At 47.9% G+C, this 16925-nt stretch overlaps 1 protein-coding gene and 1 long non-coding RNA gene across 2 annotated transcripts in view; both read left to right on the top strand.

The window, feature by feature from the left end:
• Positions 1 to 16925, top strand: part of LOC147737196 (uncharacterized) — an 82853-nt gene that overhangs the window by 43892 nt on the left and 22036 nt on the right. The window lies entirely within an intron of this gene.
• The window catches only part of LOC147737197 (uncharacterized), a 57483-nt gene that overhangs the window by 22165 nt on the left and 18393 nt on the right, over positions 1 to 16925 (top strand). Inside the window, exon 3 of the long non-coding RNA XR_015295550.1 lies at positions 14351 to 14401. This is a non-coding gene — a long non-coding RNA (uncharacterized LOC147737197). The remainder of the gene's footprint in view (positions 1 to 14350; positions 14402 to 16925) is intronic.

The following is a 16925-nucleotide window of genomic DNA, read 5'->3' as shown; positions in this document are numbered from 1 at the left end:
TGACTACAAGGACGCTGCACTCATCCTGCAGTAGCAATCTATTTCCAATTTTTGTAGCAACAGACAGCACAACATGTGGTCAGAAACAGTACATAGGTAAGTAGGTATGATGGAAAACAAACTGTTGAGTAACGAAGAAGCTGCTGTGATAGACGGCAAAACATCCATATCTAAACAACAGCAGTAGAACAATGGTACATGGAATGATAATGGTAGATTTATTTACACTTCTGTGCAGTGCGTGTCACTTATTGTTCTTTTCTTCCACTCTCATGAGATGGTTTTACAAGGGAACTCTGAGCTCACTTAGTGTGGAGCTTCCACGAATCTCAGAGATGAGCCGTTCCAAAGACGGTACCAGAGAAGGTTGAAAGATCTGAGTCTTGATGCTGGTAGATGGACTGGTGATCCCTGAGGGGGTGTAGTTGGTGTGGGTGTTGCCATGGCTGTCCAGGGGGTGTAAGAAAATGTCAGCAATTTTTGGAGGGCCTTCTTTTGTGTGAGAACCACCTAGCTTCAAGCAATACGGACTTGAGGGTTTGTGTCTGCGCAGGATGAGTTACATTCTGATGACAAAATGGAGGACCTTGTCCAAAGGGAATAGATGTTACCACGGTTTAACATCTTCAGTTATGACAGATAAAGAACGTCCAAGCACCACGAGGTGTCTGAAAAGCTTTCTGCACTCTGCTGGTGCTGGCTGGATGTTTATTCTTCAGTTGGCATTTGCCAGGGGATGTTCAGATACATTGGTTTTATTTATTCATTTATTTATATATTTATATCGCGCCTGAATCCGCCCCGAAGGGGTATCTCCGCGCGTAGCTTCTGGAAGGGTATTAGGAACAGCCAAGGACGTGAGACTGCAAAATAACAGGAGAAGTCATTAGTCTTGTGTGAAAAGGTATGTTTTTAACTTCTTTCTAAAGGAGAGAAGATTAGGGGTGTGTCTCAGCTGTGGGGGCAGAGAGTTCCATAGCATGGGGCCTTTAAGTGAGATGGCCCGTCCTCCCTGTCTTGCTCTCGTCACTCTAGGGACCTGTAGCAACATAGTGTTGCTAGAACGCAGGACACGTCCGGGTGAGTAAGGGACAAATATGTCTCTTAAGTATTTAAGGCCAGACCCGTAAATACATTTGTGCATTATACAGCAAACTTTAAAGTTGGCGCGTTGTCTCACCGGGAGCCAATGAGGTTGAGAGAGGAGTGGACGTGAAGGAGTTCGGGGCAAGGCATTCAAGATGAGTCTTGCTGCGGTGTTTTGTACCACCTGCAGTCTGCCCAGTTGTTCTTGATTGGCAGAGATGAGGAGTCCATTGCAATAGTCTATCCGACCGATGACCAATGCTTGTACCAACGTCTTCCTGTGGATGTCAGGCAGGAAGGGGAAAATGCATCGTAATAGCCCAATTACTCGGAAACAAGTGCCCGTAACTTGATTGACATGATCTTTTAGTATCAATGCTTGGTCTAGGCGCACTCCCAGATTTTTGACAGTCTGTTTTGGTACAGGGACAGGTCCTAGTTCAAGTGGCCACCAGTCGGGGGACCATAGCAGGGTGGCCCCTCCAAACAACATGACTTCGGTTTTGGTCACATTGCATTGGAGGAAGTTATGGGCCATCCAATCTGCCACGGCTCTCATACCATTTTGAAAAGATTGTATAGCTGTCGGTGTGAGGGTTTGGAAGGGATACAGCAACTGGGTGTCATCAGCGTAGGAGATTGGGGAGAACCCGTGAGATCTTATGATGTCTGCCAAGGGGGCCACATATACGTTAAATAACGTGGGGCTTAAGCAAGAGCCCTGAGGCACTACTTTGGTGAGCTTCCTACAGATGGATTTGTGGGAGCCTAATTTGACACCTTGTTGACGGTCCGGTTGAATTAAACCTTGGAGCAGCACTTGTAGCGTTGACTCTTGGAGTCTTGTATATGCTGGATGCGGTAGGACTGTCCCAATGCTCTACGGAGATCAGAAAATCCAGACTCTCCTTCATCTCAGACCTCGAGCTCTGTGGCTTGACCAGTAGAGCTGCAATAAAGAAGATGACCGAGACCAGTTCTACCTCTCCCAACTTTTGAACTGATCATTGAGGAAAGAAGCCCTTGTCTGGAAGGAAGATCTGCACATGGTGCACTTGACAGAAATCCTGCCTGGAAGGAAGATCAGCACAAGAAACTGCTGACAAAAGTCCTGCCCGGAAGGAAGATCTTCACAAGGCGCAGCTGACTTAAGTCTGCACATGGCAAAGCTGACAAAAGCCCCTGCCTGGAAGAAAGATCTGCACAAGGCACAGCTGACTGAAGTCCTGCCTGGAAGGAAGATTAGCACAAGGACCACCTGACAGAAGTCCTGCCTGGAAGGAAGATCTGCTCATGGCACAGCTGACAGAAGTCCTGCCCGGAAAGAAGATCTGCACAAGAAACAGCTGCACAATCCCCAAGGAGCGCTTCTACCCTTAGTTATAATGAGATTTGATGTATAAGATATGGGCAGTGATTTTTTAGTGACGTACCACTGGAAGCGTCGACTAAGGTATTCTGGACTGGAGTTAAGCAGTGCCTTGAATGCAATGCATGAAGATTTGAACTCAATCCTATTTTAGGTGTCACCTAGCGTTGCTTCACATGCGCTGCTTGCCCTTTAGAGTTATAGTAAGAGAGGGGATTTGAGAAGGGGACTCAAAGCGCCGCCCCTCACTTTCATTGGCTTGCATCACCATTTATGCTAAACGGTGGCCTGCCATTGGAAATGGGGTTTTGTAGCCGCTGTCCCTTCACCTTTTCGTCCGGTCCATCCGGACAGGCTTGTCTGCTTTGCTGCTGTCGCAAAGCAATTTCTTATCTTTATGGGGCCGTCTGTTTTTACTCAGCCCCATGTTTATTTTTGCATGGTGCTTTCATTTAAAGTGAAAGTGAAAGCGCGATGCAAATATAAACACACGGCTGAGTGAAAACAGATGGCCCCCTCCCTTCCCGCAATGGCGAGCGCTGGTTCCCACTGCAGGCAGGCACAAAGTGCATGGCGCTCTTTCACCTTCCTATTTTTTGGATAAATCTTGTTTTTGCATTTTTCATGTTTCACATTAAAAAAAACATGTGTGAAAGCTCTTGTTGGGAGTAATTTACCTTCGGTAACGCTTTTTCTGGTGGATACAGTGTCTGCCTGTGGATTCCTCACTGTATGAATATCCCCTGCGCCAGCATTCCACAGAAACTTTTTTCCTAGCTCAGCACGCCAACAAGGACGTCACAATACCACACCTCCGCACGCGACTCGTCACCTGAGCCATAAGAGAGGCTAGTGGGTGTGATGACATCAGTTCCACCCATTTTTTCCGTGCCACCGAGGCAAAAGGGTGAAACGACAACATACTCAATGTATGCACAGTACATAATATTCAATAACTACACATAGTGTAAATTCGAAAGGAAAGCCAAAGAGCAAAAGCATTTCTTATAAATGATACACTGTGGGGGCGTGGCTTGGCCGGCTGCAAGATGGCCGCACTCTAAGTGGGCTCTGCCGGCCAAGCAACACAATCCGTCATTTTCCTCCTGGCATCTTACCTCGCCAGCGCTGCTCTTTTGATCTCCGCCCCCGGGGGCTGTCCTGCACCTTCCTGGCCAGTTTCCGCCTCTCTGTTGGCCCGCTGGTCGACGCTGTTGGCCTCGTGGTGGGCCCGGAGCCCCTGTACCGGTGGCGAGCTCCAAGCTGCTGGACCTGCCGCTGCTGCTGGTGGTGAGCCTGCTGGCTGTGCTGGGCTCCGCTGCGGAGATCGTCATTCCGTTCCCCTCTGGTGAGTTGTGCCGCTGCCTGGGGTTAGTGCCTGCAGGGTTTGGGGGCCATCTGCTGAGCGGCCGGGTGGTGTGGCGCTGCGGCCTAGTGAAGCCTAGTTCGCTCCTGGTCTCGGCCCTTCGTGCGGGCCGCGGTGCTGCCGTTGCTTGGCTGTCCCGGCGGGGAGCCCCTCCTTGCCTCCCCCGTCGGTTCCTTTCCCCGTGGTGGGCGCTGACCCCCTGGGCCTTGGCTCACTGAACACGATCTGCCTCCTCCTTCGCGGGATCGCCATGGGCCTGCATTCCATCGGCCCGCCCCCGATCCTGGACCTGTTGCTGGGCAGACCAATGTGCCTCCGTGTCCTGTGTTGCCTGAAGCGGGGCCTGGCGGTGTTGGGACTGCCGCGGAGCTCCAGTGCATCTGACCACTCCCATCTGCTCAGCAAATTAAAATCCACAATTGCCTTTCGAACCCCTCCCCATCTCTATAGGAGTTCCGAAAGGATCCATACTATCTCCCTCTCTCTTTAACCTCTTCATGGAATCCCTCACCCTCATTCTCAAACAAGCTGGGATTAACTATCCCCTCTACGCTGACGATACACAACTCTACCATAAGATAAAAACCCATGCCGACAACCTCCACCTCAACAACACCCTCATCAAAATTCAAGCCTGGTTCCACTCGAACTATCTCAAACTTAACCAAAAAAAAAACTGAAATTATTCTTTTCTCCCCAAAAAACAACCAGCTCTCCATTCAAAAGTGGATCACAGACCTTAACGCCCTTAACTGCTCCTTGTCCCTAGCCACCTCAGTCAAATCCTTAGGCATCTCCCTTGACAACCGCCTAACTCTCAACGTACACATCAACAACTCTGCCAAAGGAGCCCTCTTTACCCTCCGTAACCTTAAGAAAATTAAGCCCTTCATCCCAATTGATGACTTTAAACTGGCAGTCCAATCTCTTACTCTATCGTGCATTGATTACGGCAATGCCATCCTCACCGGAATTCCTAAAACCCACCTGGCACCTCTTAAATCAGTGCTCAACCTCGCGGCTAGGCTTATCACGGACTGCAAACGATTTGACCACATCTCTCCCACCCTCAAATGGCTCCCCATTGAAGGTAGATCCACATATAAAACCGCCTGCATTACGCACAAAATCCTCCACCAAAACACACCGACATACCTCTCCAACAAACTGACCAAAGCAGGCTGCACGCGATCACTGAAAAGCTCCAACACCCTCCTACTTATCCCCCCTTCAGAAAAAGAATTCCACTCAGTCACGCTCCTTTTCAGGCAATGCCCCACTTATTTGGAATGCCCTCCCAAAAGACCTCCGTTGTAACCAGTTCTACCCCAGCTTCAAAAAAGAACTCAAACTTCTTCTCCTTAATAAATACTGGGGCTTCTAATCTCTCCCTAGTAGCCTCGCCCCTCTGCATCACCACACCTAGCTGCTCCGCATATGGCTAGTGACCACCCGCCTACCCAACCCCCTCTCCTTCAATCTGATCACCTTACCTCCCCTCCTTATGACCCTCAGTTTTTTCTTGCATGTTTTTGTATACTTAGGTGAAGCTTCGCACCAAGCTGTGACCGCTATATTGTATTTCTCATAGTGTCTAGCAATTGTTTTTACTTTTTCATCTAGTTGTCATGTATCCTATGTGGACTTACTTTTATTAATCCATTGTCTGTGCTTATACACACTGTACCTGCATTGAAACACCTTGTAAAGTGCTCTGATACTCCTGGGTCCAGCCAGCGCTATATAAAACCTCTTACATCAGCAGAGACCCCCAGGCTCGTGGGAAGCCAAAAGAGAGGCGAGAACCGGTCTGGTGGAGAATGGCGTTGAGTGACTATGCGGGAAACAAGACTGGCTATAGGAGGCGTCACCTGTGCAAAGGCTCTGAACAGGGAGCAGCGAGGAATGGACTTCACTCCAGTAGCCTTGCTGTTGGTGGGGGGGGCCCTAGAGTGGGGAGGGGGGACAACGAAATATAGATGACAATGGGAAGAGATATTTTAACTAAGGCACTATGCAATTAAACAAAACTTAATAGTTACAATGTGCTGGAAACGCAGGCGAGAATGGGTCAGATGAGAGACTCCAGCCTACCTTAGCATTAAGCATGTTCTATAGGGCGAAAAGCTCCCTGCAGGTTGGGGAAGAGGGTAGTTCAAGCAGGGAAGCAGGGTGGGGGGTGCAAGTTAAAGGGATAGAAACCCATCAAGTGGGTGTGATTGTTACAGTAGTTGTTATTTTTATGCTCGGAGCTAATAAACACAGTAATACAGGAGGGCACATGGATGAGAGCTGTCGGACACATGAAACAATTCCATGGAGGTGGACACAGGTGCTAAGGAGATGCACTTAACCAGCTGGGGGGCGAGGGGTTGAGAGTTTTCACTCACCATAACATGACCAACTCTCCGTGATGGCACTTACAATTTTGACGTGGAATATCAATGGTTTGGGTAGTAAGGTGAAGCGAACGCTGCTGCTCCACTGCCTTCGTAGGCATGGTCTTGGCGTGGTGCTGCTTCAGGAGACCCACCTAAGAGGCAATCACTGAAATGCAATGGATAGATATGGCTACAAGTTGCACATGCACGCAAGGTATACCTCAGGCTCAAGGGGAGCGGGGATTCTAATTAAGGCATCCGTTTCACTGATAGTGAATAGGTGTTGGCTTGACAAGCTAGGACAGTATGTAGCAATCACCAGCTCTTGGGAAGGGAAAACTCTGAACCTTTGCTCGGTATACATTCCTCCGAGTCTGCATAGTGATACCCTTGCACTGCTGGGAAACACCATACTTGAGTTGCCCATAGGCATGCCCATTCTTGGGGATGCCATGAATGCAGTCATGGACCCGCAGTTAGATAGACTGACCGAGGCAATGGGGACACTCTGAAGCGAACCACTACAGGGATTGATAGCAGCGATGGGCATGATTGACCTGTGGCGGGCTCATAATCCATCGAGTCAACAGTACACACATACCTGCGCGGCACATAAACGCCACTCCAGACTAGAGTACATCTTCACATTCAAATCACAGGTGGGACAGTTTTGGGAGACCACACACAAAGCGCTTTCTATATCCGACCACTCCCTCAGTCACAGTGCAATTAAAGGGACCAACGAGAAACACTACACTGCCATGGCACGTCAGAAACAAGCAGTTCATGCAAAAGGTACAGATGCAAACTACCAGCAGCGGTGCGTCCATTGGGGCGTAGGGGCGGAGCCCCACCAGCCACCATGGACGCATCGCGGCCACCGGCCGTATCTTTAAAATTGCGCAGGGGGGTGGCCTGCTGCAGCTTGAGTGACAGTCCACACACTCAGGCTGCAGCAGACTGTAGTGCGCAGTCCCGCTGGGGAACTTACAGTACGCATGCTTGAGAAAGTTTTCAACTTTTTCAAGCATGCGCACTGTAAGTTTCCCAGTGGGACCCTGGGGTGCTTCACAGTGCTGCTGTAGCCCGGGTTTCCTTAGGGCGAAAGGGCGAGCAGCAAAATGACCCCCTAGCCAATCCTGGCGCTGCTGCTGCGCCAGGATTGGCTGGTCCACCTGCAAGCGGCATCCCATTGGATGCCGCGCGTTGGGTTGGCCCGGCGGCAGCATTCGTCTTGTCGTAAGCCAAGGAGGACTGGTCGTTGGCGCCGGCGGTGCCCGATTCCGGTTACAGCTGAAAGTGAAACAAACAGTGATCGCCTCTCCATCTGCCCACAGTCACCGAATCCGTGTCATGGAAACCTGTAAAATTGTGTGTGCAATGGTGTGAAGATGCGTCCACTTCAGCCGTCCAACTCGCACGCCTTTCCGTTGTCTGTGTCACAGGTAGAAATTTCTATATCAGATCCAAAATTAGAAACACTATTTTGTTTCGCGTAAAATATGCAACATTTTGCTTTCGAACAACACTTAAGCAGCAGCACTGTTTTTCCTATTGCGGTGCTATCAACTTACTGTGATGTTGGTGCAGTGTTTTTTTAAGTAGCATCTCTTTCACATCGAGAGAGAGAGCGAGAGGCGGGAGTGAAGTGGAGGGGGCCGAGGGAGGAAAACGAGATAAGAGCGTGGACGGAGAGAACGAGAGGCAGAAAGGGAGACGGGGGCAACGTGCAGAGAAGGGGACGAGAAGAGAGAAGACAGCCCTGAGAGAAGATAAGAGAATGTAAGAGAGAGGGAGAGAGAGAGAGAGAGGGGGGGTGAGGAGAGAAGCTAGGTCACTGCTGAGAGGGGAGGGCAGGCACGAAGGAAGAGGAAGAGCATGTGAAACATAGGGGGGGAGGGTTGAGGGAAAGAGTGACCCAAGCAAGGGAGAAGAGATAGGTGGGTGGAAGAGAAACGTGTGAGGTGAAGGACAGTAGGAGGAAGTGAGGGAAGCGGGGACAGAACGTGGGAGGGAGTGACACAGAGGGAGGGGGTGACACAGAAGGAGTGAATGACACAGAAGGAGGGGGTGACACAGAAGGAGGGGGTGACACAGAAGGAGGGGGTGACACAGAAGGAGACACAGAAGGAGGGGGTGACACAGAAGGAGGGGGTGACAGAGAAGGAGGGAGTGACACAGAGGGAGGGGGTGACACAGAGGGAGGGAGTGACACAGAGGGAGGGAGTGACACAGAGGGAGGGAGTGACACAGAAGGAGGGGGTGACACAGAGGGAGGGAGTGAGGGATGGAGTGACACAGAGGGAGGGAGAGGCAGTTGTGGCAACGCCAATACGTTGATTGCTATTGGGCTGTACTTAACTTCGCAGACCACTTGCCGCCCCACCACTTTGAAATGTCACCCACCACTACTGCAAACTACACAATACTTTCAAGACAATGAGGGCTCGGTGGAATCGGCCTCCAATTTGTGAGAGGCTTACAAGGCAGTGATCAGAGGATACACCCAGGCACAAATAGGCAGTCATAGAAAAGAACAAAATAGAGAAACTGAAAAACTTGAACTGTACAAGAGTCTAGCAAGTAAGGTTGCTCCCCATCTTTTAAATGTGAGTTAGGAGAAAAAGGGGAACTCCCCCTGGACCAACGCACAGCCACGAGTGATCCCCCAAAAAGGTAAATCGCTGGTCGAGTGTGGGTCGTATAGGTTGATATCCTTGCTAAACACAGAGGCATAGGTGCTGGTGAAGATACTAGCACAGTGGTCCATCTGGATCAGTCAGGGTTTATGCGTCATAGGGACACACGGCTCAACCTTCGAAGGCCATACTGGACCAAAAAGACACAAGATGAGGAGGAGGTACTCCTTTCATTGGATGCCCAAATGGCATTCGATAGTATTGAATGGCAATTCATATTTGCCATGCTATTAACACCATGGCTGCTGTGCATTTTCCCCTCCTGTGCTGACATTTTATGAATCCTCATTGTTCATGACGAGCTCAGCTCGTCATCAGCACAGCTCAACTGTGCCTCATGACGTGCTGAGCTCGGCATCGAAAGGGTTAAAAAGAGGGAATAGTTATTGGGCTTTTTCTAAGTCCAGCGGTCATGCCCTAGATGCAGTTAACGATGATATCCCCTGGGTTTCGCTGAACACCTGAAGCACCTGCAGAACATATCTCCTTCATTATCTCTAATTGTTTTTTATCTGGCCTACTAAGGACAATGAGACAACTAGCATGATTACAAACGCCTCCATCACCCTAGCACTTATTCCTCCTGGAACAACTACGAAGTAACATACGTTTCTGTCACCCAACACAACAGTAATATCAAGCTGGCCTTAAACACTTTCTTCGCTCTACCCTCTTATAGCCAAATATAGGGTACTCTGACGGACACATTGTGCCTACCTGTTGTACTGTTTTGGCCCATAGGAACCTCTACCGTAACACCACTTAAAAGAATAACTAATTAAACGTCCAAGACATTCTACCGGGTGCTTTTTAACTTCACATCGACCCACGTACTCTCTTTCAACTTCGCATGGACCTAGGTGGCTGTTCACCCCGGCACAGTCTAATATAAGGGAGGCTGGCATACGCTATACCATTACTGTGCCAACATATTTATCACTGATTTCACCTTAACTAGGACTTATTATATACCCTTATATTACATTGAATTGTATATACACTTAGACAACCCACAGGGCGATACACACTCAGCGTACGTAGTTTTCTAGGGCCAACTACCTCTTAGCTGGGTTATATACTACACTCCAAGAAGGCCGCCTTGTTTTAAGCATTTAACGCATGCCTCTCAGCCTTCTTCGCTGTTGAGTAACGAGGCCACTCCTCCACCACAGTCATTCCAACATGCATGAAAAGTACTTATACTCCGCGTCCGGAGCAGACTTCACCTTCCTGAAGAGCAGCGGTATGGGTAGGTCGAGAGACTGGTTCTGCGTTGGGAACAGGTAAGCACCACTGTAGGTGTTTGTGTCGTCTTCTTTTTTGTAGCGCTCGTACAGCATGGAATAGTGACTCCTTGTTTGCCCGCAAAAGCTACAAACGGTTTACGAGTATGGTAACGGGGTGTGTCTTGTTTTGTTCTTCCCCAGTGTATCCGCTGATACTGTGGTCCCCGCCCTACTGTTCACACAAGTCCGTACGGGCAGCAGGGAGTTGTTTTTTGACTGCCTCGAGACTGCACACATATTTAGCCACAGGAAACATTGACACTGCCCACTCCCCACGGTTCTTTGTTTGGGATACGATACGAGTGGGGTGCCACGAGGTTGAAAACACAACAGTCCCCCTTGTTTATAAACCAACATTTCATGACACTTTTTGAACCTTTGTGTGCGAGACAGTGCCTCCTCCCAGCGCATGTGTGCTTCAACCGTTGCAGACTTTACACATTCGTGCCTGCCTATCTCGTTGACTCAATGAATTTCGATTTTCCTATTTTCATAGTGACACCACTGTTTGGGTGTCTTTTATCCGTTGCATCAGATGAGGCCAGACTTCACACTAATTTCGGTGAGTCTTGCACACACTGGCGCATCAGCCTTGTGAATATCAGGTGGTCGCTGATCAATGGGTTACCCCTCTGATAAACAGTGCTTTTCAACTTTCTAATGAATATAATGCGCAAAACGTCTCATGACCTGTAGTATAAAAACTTAGGACTGCTGTGCCTTTTCACTGTTTGTTTTTATTACAGGTGATCTCTGTTCCCTAGGAGGCCATTCCCTAGGCGAATACCAGTGGTAGGTAGCATTGCACCCTTACCACACTTGTATGTAGATAGGTTGTTTTTCACAATTTGTTTGACTCACGGTCCTGAAGAATCACCACTGATCAATTATTGACATTTCTAAGGCGAGAAACATGTCGACCATCTGGGAGTAGAATAGGTATTTTGTCGCATAGATAACAAAACACACTACTGCTCCCTTAGTATTTTATTTAGGTAGGGTACCCAACAGAATAAAGTCTTCATGAGAAATCCCTAACCTATTTTAAACCACACCACACACATCTACACTTGACTAAGGCCCCTCACACCCACTACACCCATACGGCAAGGAACAAAAGATCTTCGATAAAGAGCCCCTGTAAGGGTGCCCGTTGGGCATTGCAGCGCCGGCCCAACGAGGAGCAGGCTCATGTTTTGAAGCATGACACCTACCTTGCTGGATGTGGAAGGGCACTAGCACTGCCACAGTATATGCCCCATGGACACCCTCATCTCTCAAAGACCAAATGTTGTGTGGTTGAAGAAGTTTGTCATCTTAGAAATGCTTAAAGTGGGTTTGATTGCCGGGTAACCTTTACTCCATTGGTTTGGGCATACCTAGGAGTCAGTCCCACTTAATAGCCTGTGCCGGCATAAATGAGGCATCTGCAGGCACCCACTTCAGAACACTCCTAGACCTGAGGAAGAGCAGAAGAGGACAGGACCTCCTGTCTGTGATCTGAAAAAAGCCCTGAAGGACTGGATCTGCTCCGTCCTTTACTCTGGACAAAGAAGTAGACTTGTAGGGTAATACGGCTGACCTCCTGTTCAACCTACAAGGATACAGTACACTAAAAAGGCCTTTGCTGCAACTGTCCAGCTGACCAGTTGCATGGACTGGACTGGTCCTGGCTGTTGGTCCTTGACTGAGCCCATATGAGGCTCTAAGTGCTTCCCCTGAGGTCCTGGGAGGCTATAGAAGTGCACTCCTATTATGGAAGAAGACTAAAGTCAAAAGGTAAAATCTTTGACCAGCACGAACCTGGTTGGTGTATCCGACCTGACTTCCATCGTGGTCACCATCAATTTACGCCTAGGTCTTCCGCAACAATGGAGTATCATTCGCACCTTGTGATTCTTGGCACTATCTCTACTTAAAGCGTTACAGTTCATATCTCAGATTCCGCTTATTGGGTTTTGTCATTTTAGTGTTATTTTGTTCATTACATTTCACTTTATTTTTCTATTTCGCTTTTTTATTTTTTTGCATTTTGACTTTTACTGTTTTGGTTTCTGCATACATATTTTACATAGTACCCTAAGTTAAGCCTGCCTGTTCCGTGCCTTAGGTACCAGGGGGTTGACTCCAGATTGCTTTTAATGGCGTTGAAAATTCACTCTGACAGGGGTTGTGTTTTTTCCTCTTTCACCACAAATAATAATTCCATTTCTTGCAGAAAGTAGCAGAGAGTTTTTAGAAATGATCTGCAAATAGGCAGTTGATAACCTACCAGGGTTGAAGCACTTGGAATATGGGACGAGTATCGTGCGGGAACAGAACCTCTAAATAATTCAGTATGGAGATGAACCAAGCATCACGCTTGAATGTCACAACTTTTTAAAACAAGGTAGTCAGGAAAGTGTGAGGAATATATTGCAGCTCTTTGCATTTTGAGAACCCCTAGCAAATCTGAGAACAGAGTGGATGTATGTAGCAGAGACGAGTTTGTGTTTAACTGATTCTCTAAGAAGTTGCATGAGAGATTACTGAGCTGCAGAACCCAACTCTCCCCGAGAAGTGAATATTCCTAAAAGCATAGAGCGCTCCACGCTTTCATCTAAGACACTGACCTCTGAGGAGGGCGCAACACCAGTGAGTCGCATTCTTGGGACTGCTCTGGGTTGTTCTGTGAACTCCAGAGAAATGGGAATTGAGCTGAGAAAGCTCATCATGGCAGTTGTTACAGGTGTGGGTTTAAGGCACACGTGGGAAGTAATGGGAAATGCCCGGATCAAGGACAATGTTGCAGTGCTGGGGCATTTTCAAGCAGTATGAGTGTATGCACTACTGTAAAAGTCGGCACAATTGATGTTCATGAGGAAGAATGTCTCCAGAGGGAATAACTTAGCTTTAGCAATTGATTCCATAGTTCGTTCCACCTTCCTGCGACAGGTAATGTGTCCCTTGTGTATGGTTCATGCTGGTACGGTGTTGTTAAATGAAAGGGCGGAATCAGGACTACCCATCAAGATTTTGTGTGATGTAGCCTTTGATAAAACTAGAGCCGTGAGAAACAGCTGACCAGCTCCAGTATAAATCCCAAAGCCTTAGGTGAGCAGGATATCGATATATACTGGATTACTTTGTTAGTCTGCTGGAATGATTGGGTAAAAAGATTCACTCAAAAATGTGTGTATCTATCAATGGAAGGTAAGGGATGGAATGGCAGAATCAGACTAAGTTGGTTTCGCTATGAGGCCGGTGCCTGATAATCCAGCGGTGTTGAGTGACATGCCGGTATCGAATGCCAATGACATTAAGAATACTTTACTACATTCTCCTGTTGTTAACCGAGTGGGTCCAGTGAATGGGTTGAGCATTGTATCAAACTTAAAGCTCAGGCGGTACCTCTCATTCATAGAGTGCGCTCTGTTTTTCTGAGGGTACGGAGTGAGCTTACTGCCCTTTTACATGATTTATGATGTCACCAATTCCTCTGAATGGTTTCACCAGTTCTTATTGTCCAGAAGAGGTCTGGGGGCATTCAAAGTTCACAGACCACAGCCCTTTGGTTTGAAAGCTTAATGGTGTCAGTAAGGCCCCTGTAAGGTTGCTAAGGTTGTTTTTAAAATTACAACTTTGACATCAAATTAGTGCACAGAGACAGAAACTACAGGGCTGGCTGCTTATCTAGAAAGCCATTTTTGGGTAGTTTGTGTGACGAGGATTTGGATGTTCATGAATGTTTGTGGTAGCGGTGCTGGACGCTAGCCATGATGCTGCTTGCGCTGACCCAGGAGTGGTGCAAGTTAACAAGGACTTCACAGATGGTCTCCCCTGGGACTGGTGCTTAAGTGCTGAGGTGTTTGTGTATGCTCAAGTGGCGGCAGAGCTAGCTGTGCCTCTGAGTATGGTTGTGAGACCCGATTCTTTTGTTCTACTTGGTAAACCGACACCGTACTTGTTGAATATTCACCCAGTGTGAGTGGTGAGATCCGCATTGCTGGTCTGCCTGAAGTTGTGATGCTGCCGACAGTAGCGTGTCTGCTAAAAGCGATGGCGTGACTGGTGGAACTATAAAACCAAATAAGAGAAAGTTATCTTCCGACACCGCAGTCTTCGTGACTGAGACCAGTAACACTGAAGACTCTGAGACTCACAGCAGTAATTTCTCCTTTCAGAGCGTTATTGCTGCAGATGGAGTGAAGCCCAGAAGTAAGCACACTACTAAGGTACCAACAAAGTTTAATCTTTTTCATTTGTATTAACTGTTTCTCTTTTGCAGCATTTGGAAATGCATTTTCTAGCTTTGTTGCTTTTTGGTTCGTTTTTTATTGTAGGCTGTTACCTTTGGTTTAAAGGGAATGATGTTGTAGTGTGTGACCTTAATGCTGCAGTTTGCATTTCATTACCATCATTTGCTTATCCTGGAGAATCTCCAGGGTGGAGGAGGTTTGCTGTTCCAGAGTTCTTTCTTCAGCTTCTGGGCAGTTGTCACTCTGTGGCGATCAGTGGTTCTGTTTCTCTTCTCTTCTTGTAGTAGCTCCTATCAGAGCTTCATCCTCCCGCCAACGATAATAAGATGCCAGGCATCGCCCAGCACACCACACAGCCAATGATGGGCTACGTCAATCTGTTATTCTTCTAGTCAGCTCCTGTTAGTACTGGCCCCTGGGACCTGTTATCATTCTAGCCAACTTGAGTCTTTAGTAGCACCTTGGGACTAGTGATCATACTAACCAGCTTCAGTCAGTATTGGCCGACTGAGACGGATTATCCTGCTACGTAACTCCAGTCAGTAGTGACCCCTGCACCTTAAATCCTGCAAATATTCAAAACCAGAGGTCAACTCTACTGCCAACCAGTTCCAGTCAATATTGACATGCATTGTTACCCTACTTGTAATGAATAACAGAGGCCAGTGTTGTTGCTAGCCAGCTCCAGTCACCAGTGGCCCGTCACATATTATCCCCAATAGGATCAATGCCAAGGCCTGTGCAGATGCTAACCTGCTCTAGTCAGCAGTGACTTACCAGGCCTGTTATTCTACATTTAATCAGCAAGGCTTCGGCCCTAAATACACTCACCCCCGCATCCTTACCGTAAAATAGCAATGTAATTTATTTACTTACATCATACGGTAGGTACAGCACTATGTCACACGATCCCAAAAAAAAGGAAAATCAAAAATTGCCTAACCATTCAGCACTCCACCTTGTCAAAAATGACCAAATCACACCAAGCACTATAGCCTGCCACATCACATGGCACACTCAGCCACAACATGACCAGATACCACGGCCGGGATTTGGGGGCCATTAATCCTCTCTTCCAGGCATGTGTGCTGTAGATGCACATGCTTTGCATACTCCTGCCATCTTGTGTTGGGTCCGGATATTTGCAAGTTGTTTTTTTTGAAGAAGTCTTTCCAGTCACGAGGTAAGAGGACTCCTCCTTTTGGTGATAGTGCTCATGGGCATCGACTCCATTGTTAGATTGTTTTTTTACGCCAAACTGGTTGGGATGCGTATTTCTGCGCTCCGAAACTGCTCTTCGGGTTCCCCTCAGTGCGCAGTCCACCTTACCCTCAACGGTATTGTTTCAGTACGCGTTTCCGTGTTTTCCGCGTTTCAAATCGATAGACAAACTCTCCATTTTTGATAGAAAACCTTGTGGGCAACCGTCGAGCTTTGCTGCGTAGGGCCAGCCATCTGCAAATGGAACGGACTCCATTCCATTTCTGTCCTGGGTGGCACGCCAAGTACCCTCGCACCGACCTACATCAAGTTTGTAACTTGTGCCTCTCTCCGCAGCACAAGGAGGAAGACTACGACGCTTGTAAGTCATTTCGGTCCAAGAGGACTCTACCCGATCATCAGGCTCGATGACGAGAGAGGCAGCGTCAAAGCATTCAACACACTCTGGATATCTTCGGGGAAGAATCTGAGCAAGACGAGATAGAAGCGTCTGCCGTAGAAGAAGAGGCCCATCTCTATGCCAGAGCACAATCGGGGCATGCTGGGGCAGCCATGTGATTGCAATTCTACGTCATGCCAGTACCATAGGCGGCTGACCAAATGTATAGGTTATCTTGCGCCCTTCTGACATCTAAACAGGCCTAATAAACAGCATTTGGGTGTCAGCTCAATACTTAGTTGTGTGGCATGCACCATTTCTTCGACAGCTTGTTGCCAGAAGGAGTGTATTGCATCGCAGGATCATGGTTAATGTAAGGAATCAGCCCCCACAGTGTTGCAGCGCAAGCATATATCTGGGCAAGACACGACCATTCGATAAAGGTCTTGTGGCGTTAAGTAGGTTCTTTGCAGAAAATTATAATGTATCAGTTGAAAATGGTCATTACTAGAAATCATGCGTATTAGTTCACAGGCCTGCTGCCAGGCTTGATCTTCCAATGTAATGTCAAAGTCTAAATTCCAGGCCTCTCGGGCCCGTGTGTAGTGCCTACTGTATCTGATCGCATTGTTCTGTAAAGATGCATAATTAGGTGTCTACACGCACCATAGGTTAGCAGCCCCTCAAGGGTTTGAGTATGCGGCGGAGCTGTCGGATAGCACGGCCAGGTGTGCTTAGTTATGTCTGAGATTGGAGAAACCTCTTGTTGAACCTTAGCAGATATAGTGGACTATGTGCTTGACTTTTGCTCCAGGATGTATGAGTACGTTAAAATAGTAAGCAAAAACGTTGCGGCCAGCCTAGAGCTGCAGAAGCTCTGGTAATGCTAAAAGGCTGCTA

The sequence above is a fragment of the Lissotriton vulgaris genome, chromosome 1_1 (genome assembly GCF_964263255.1).
Source record: "Lissotriton vulgaris chromosome 1_1, aLisVul1.2, whole genome shotgun sequence".
Classification (NCBI taxonomy): domain Eukaryota; kingdom Metazoa; phylum Chordata; class Amphibia; order Caudata; family Salamandridae; genus Lissotriton; species Lissotriton vulgaris.
This window is presented reverse-complemented; position numbering and strand designations above follow the sequence as displayed.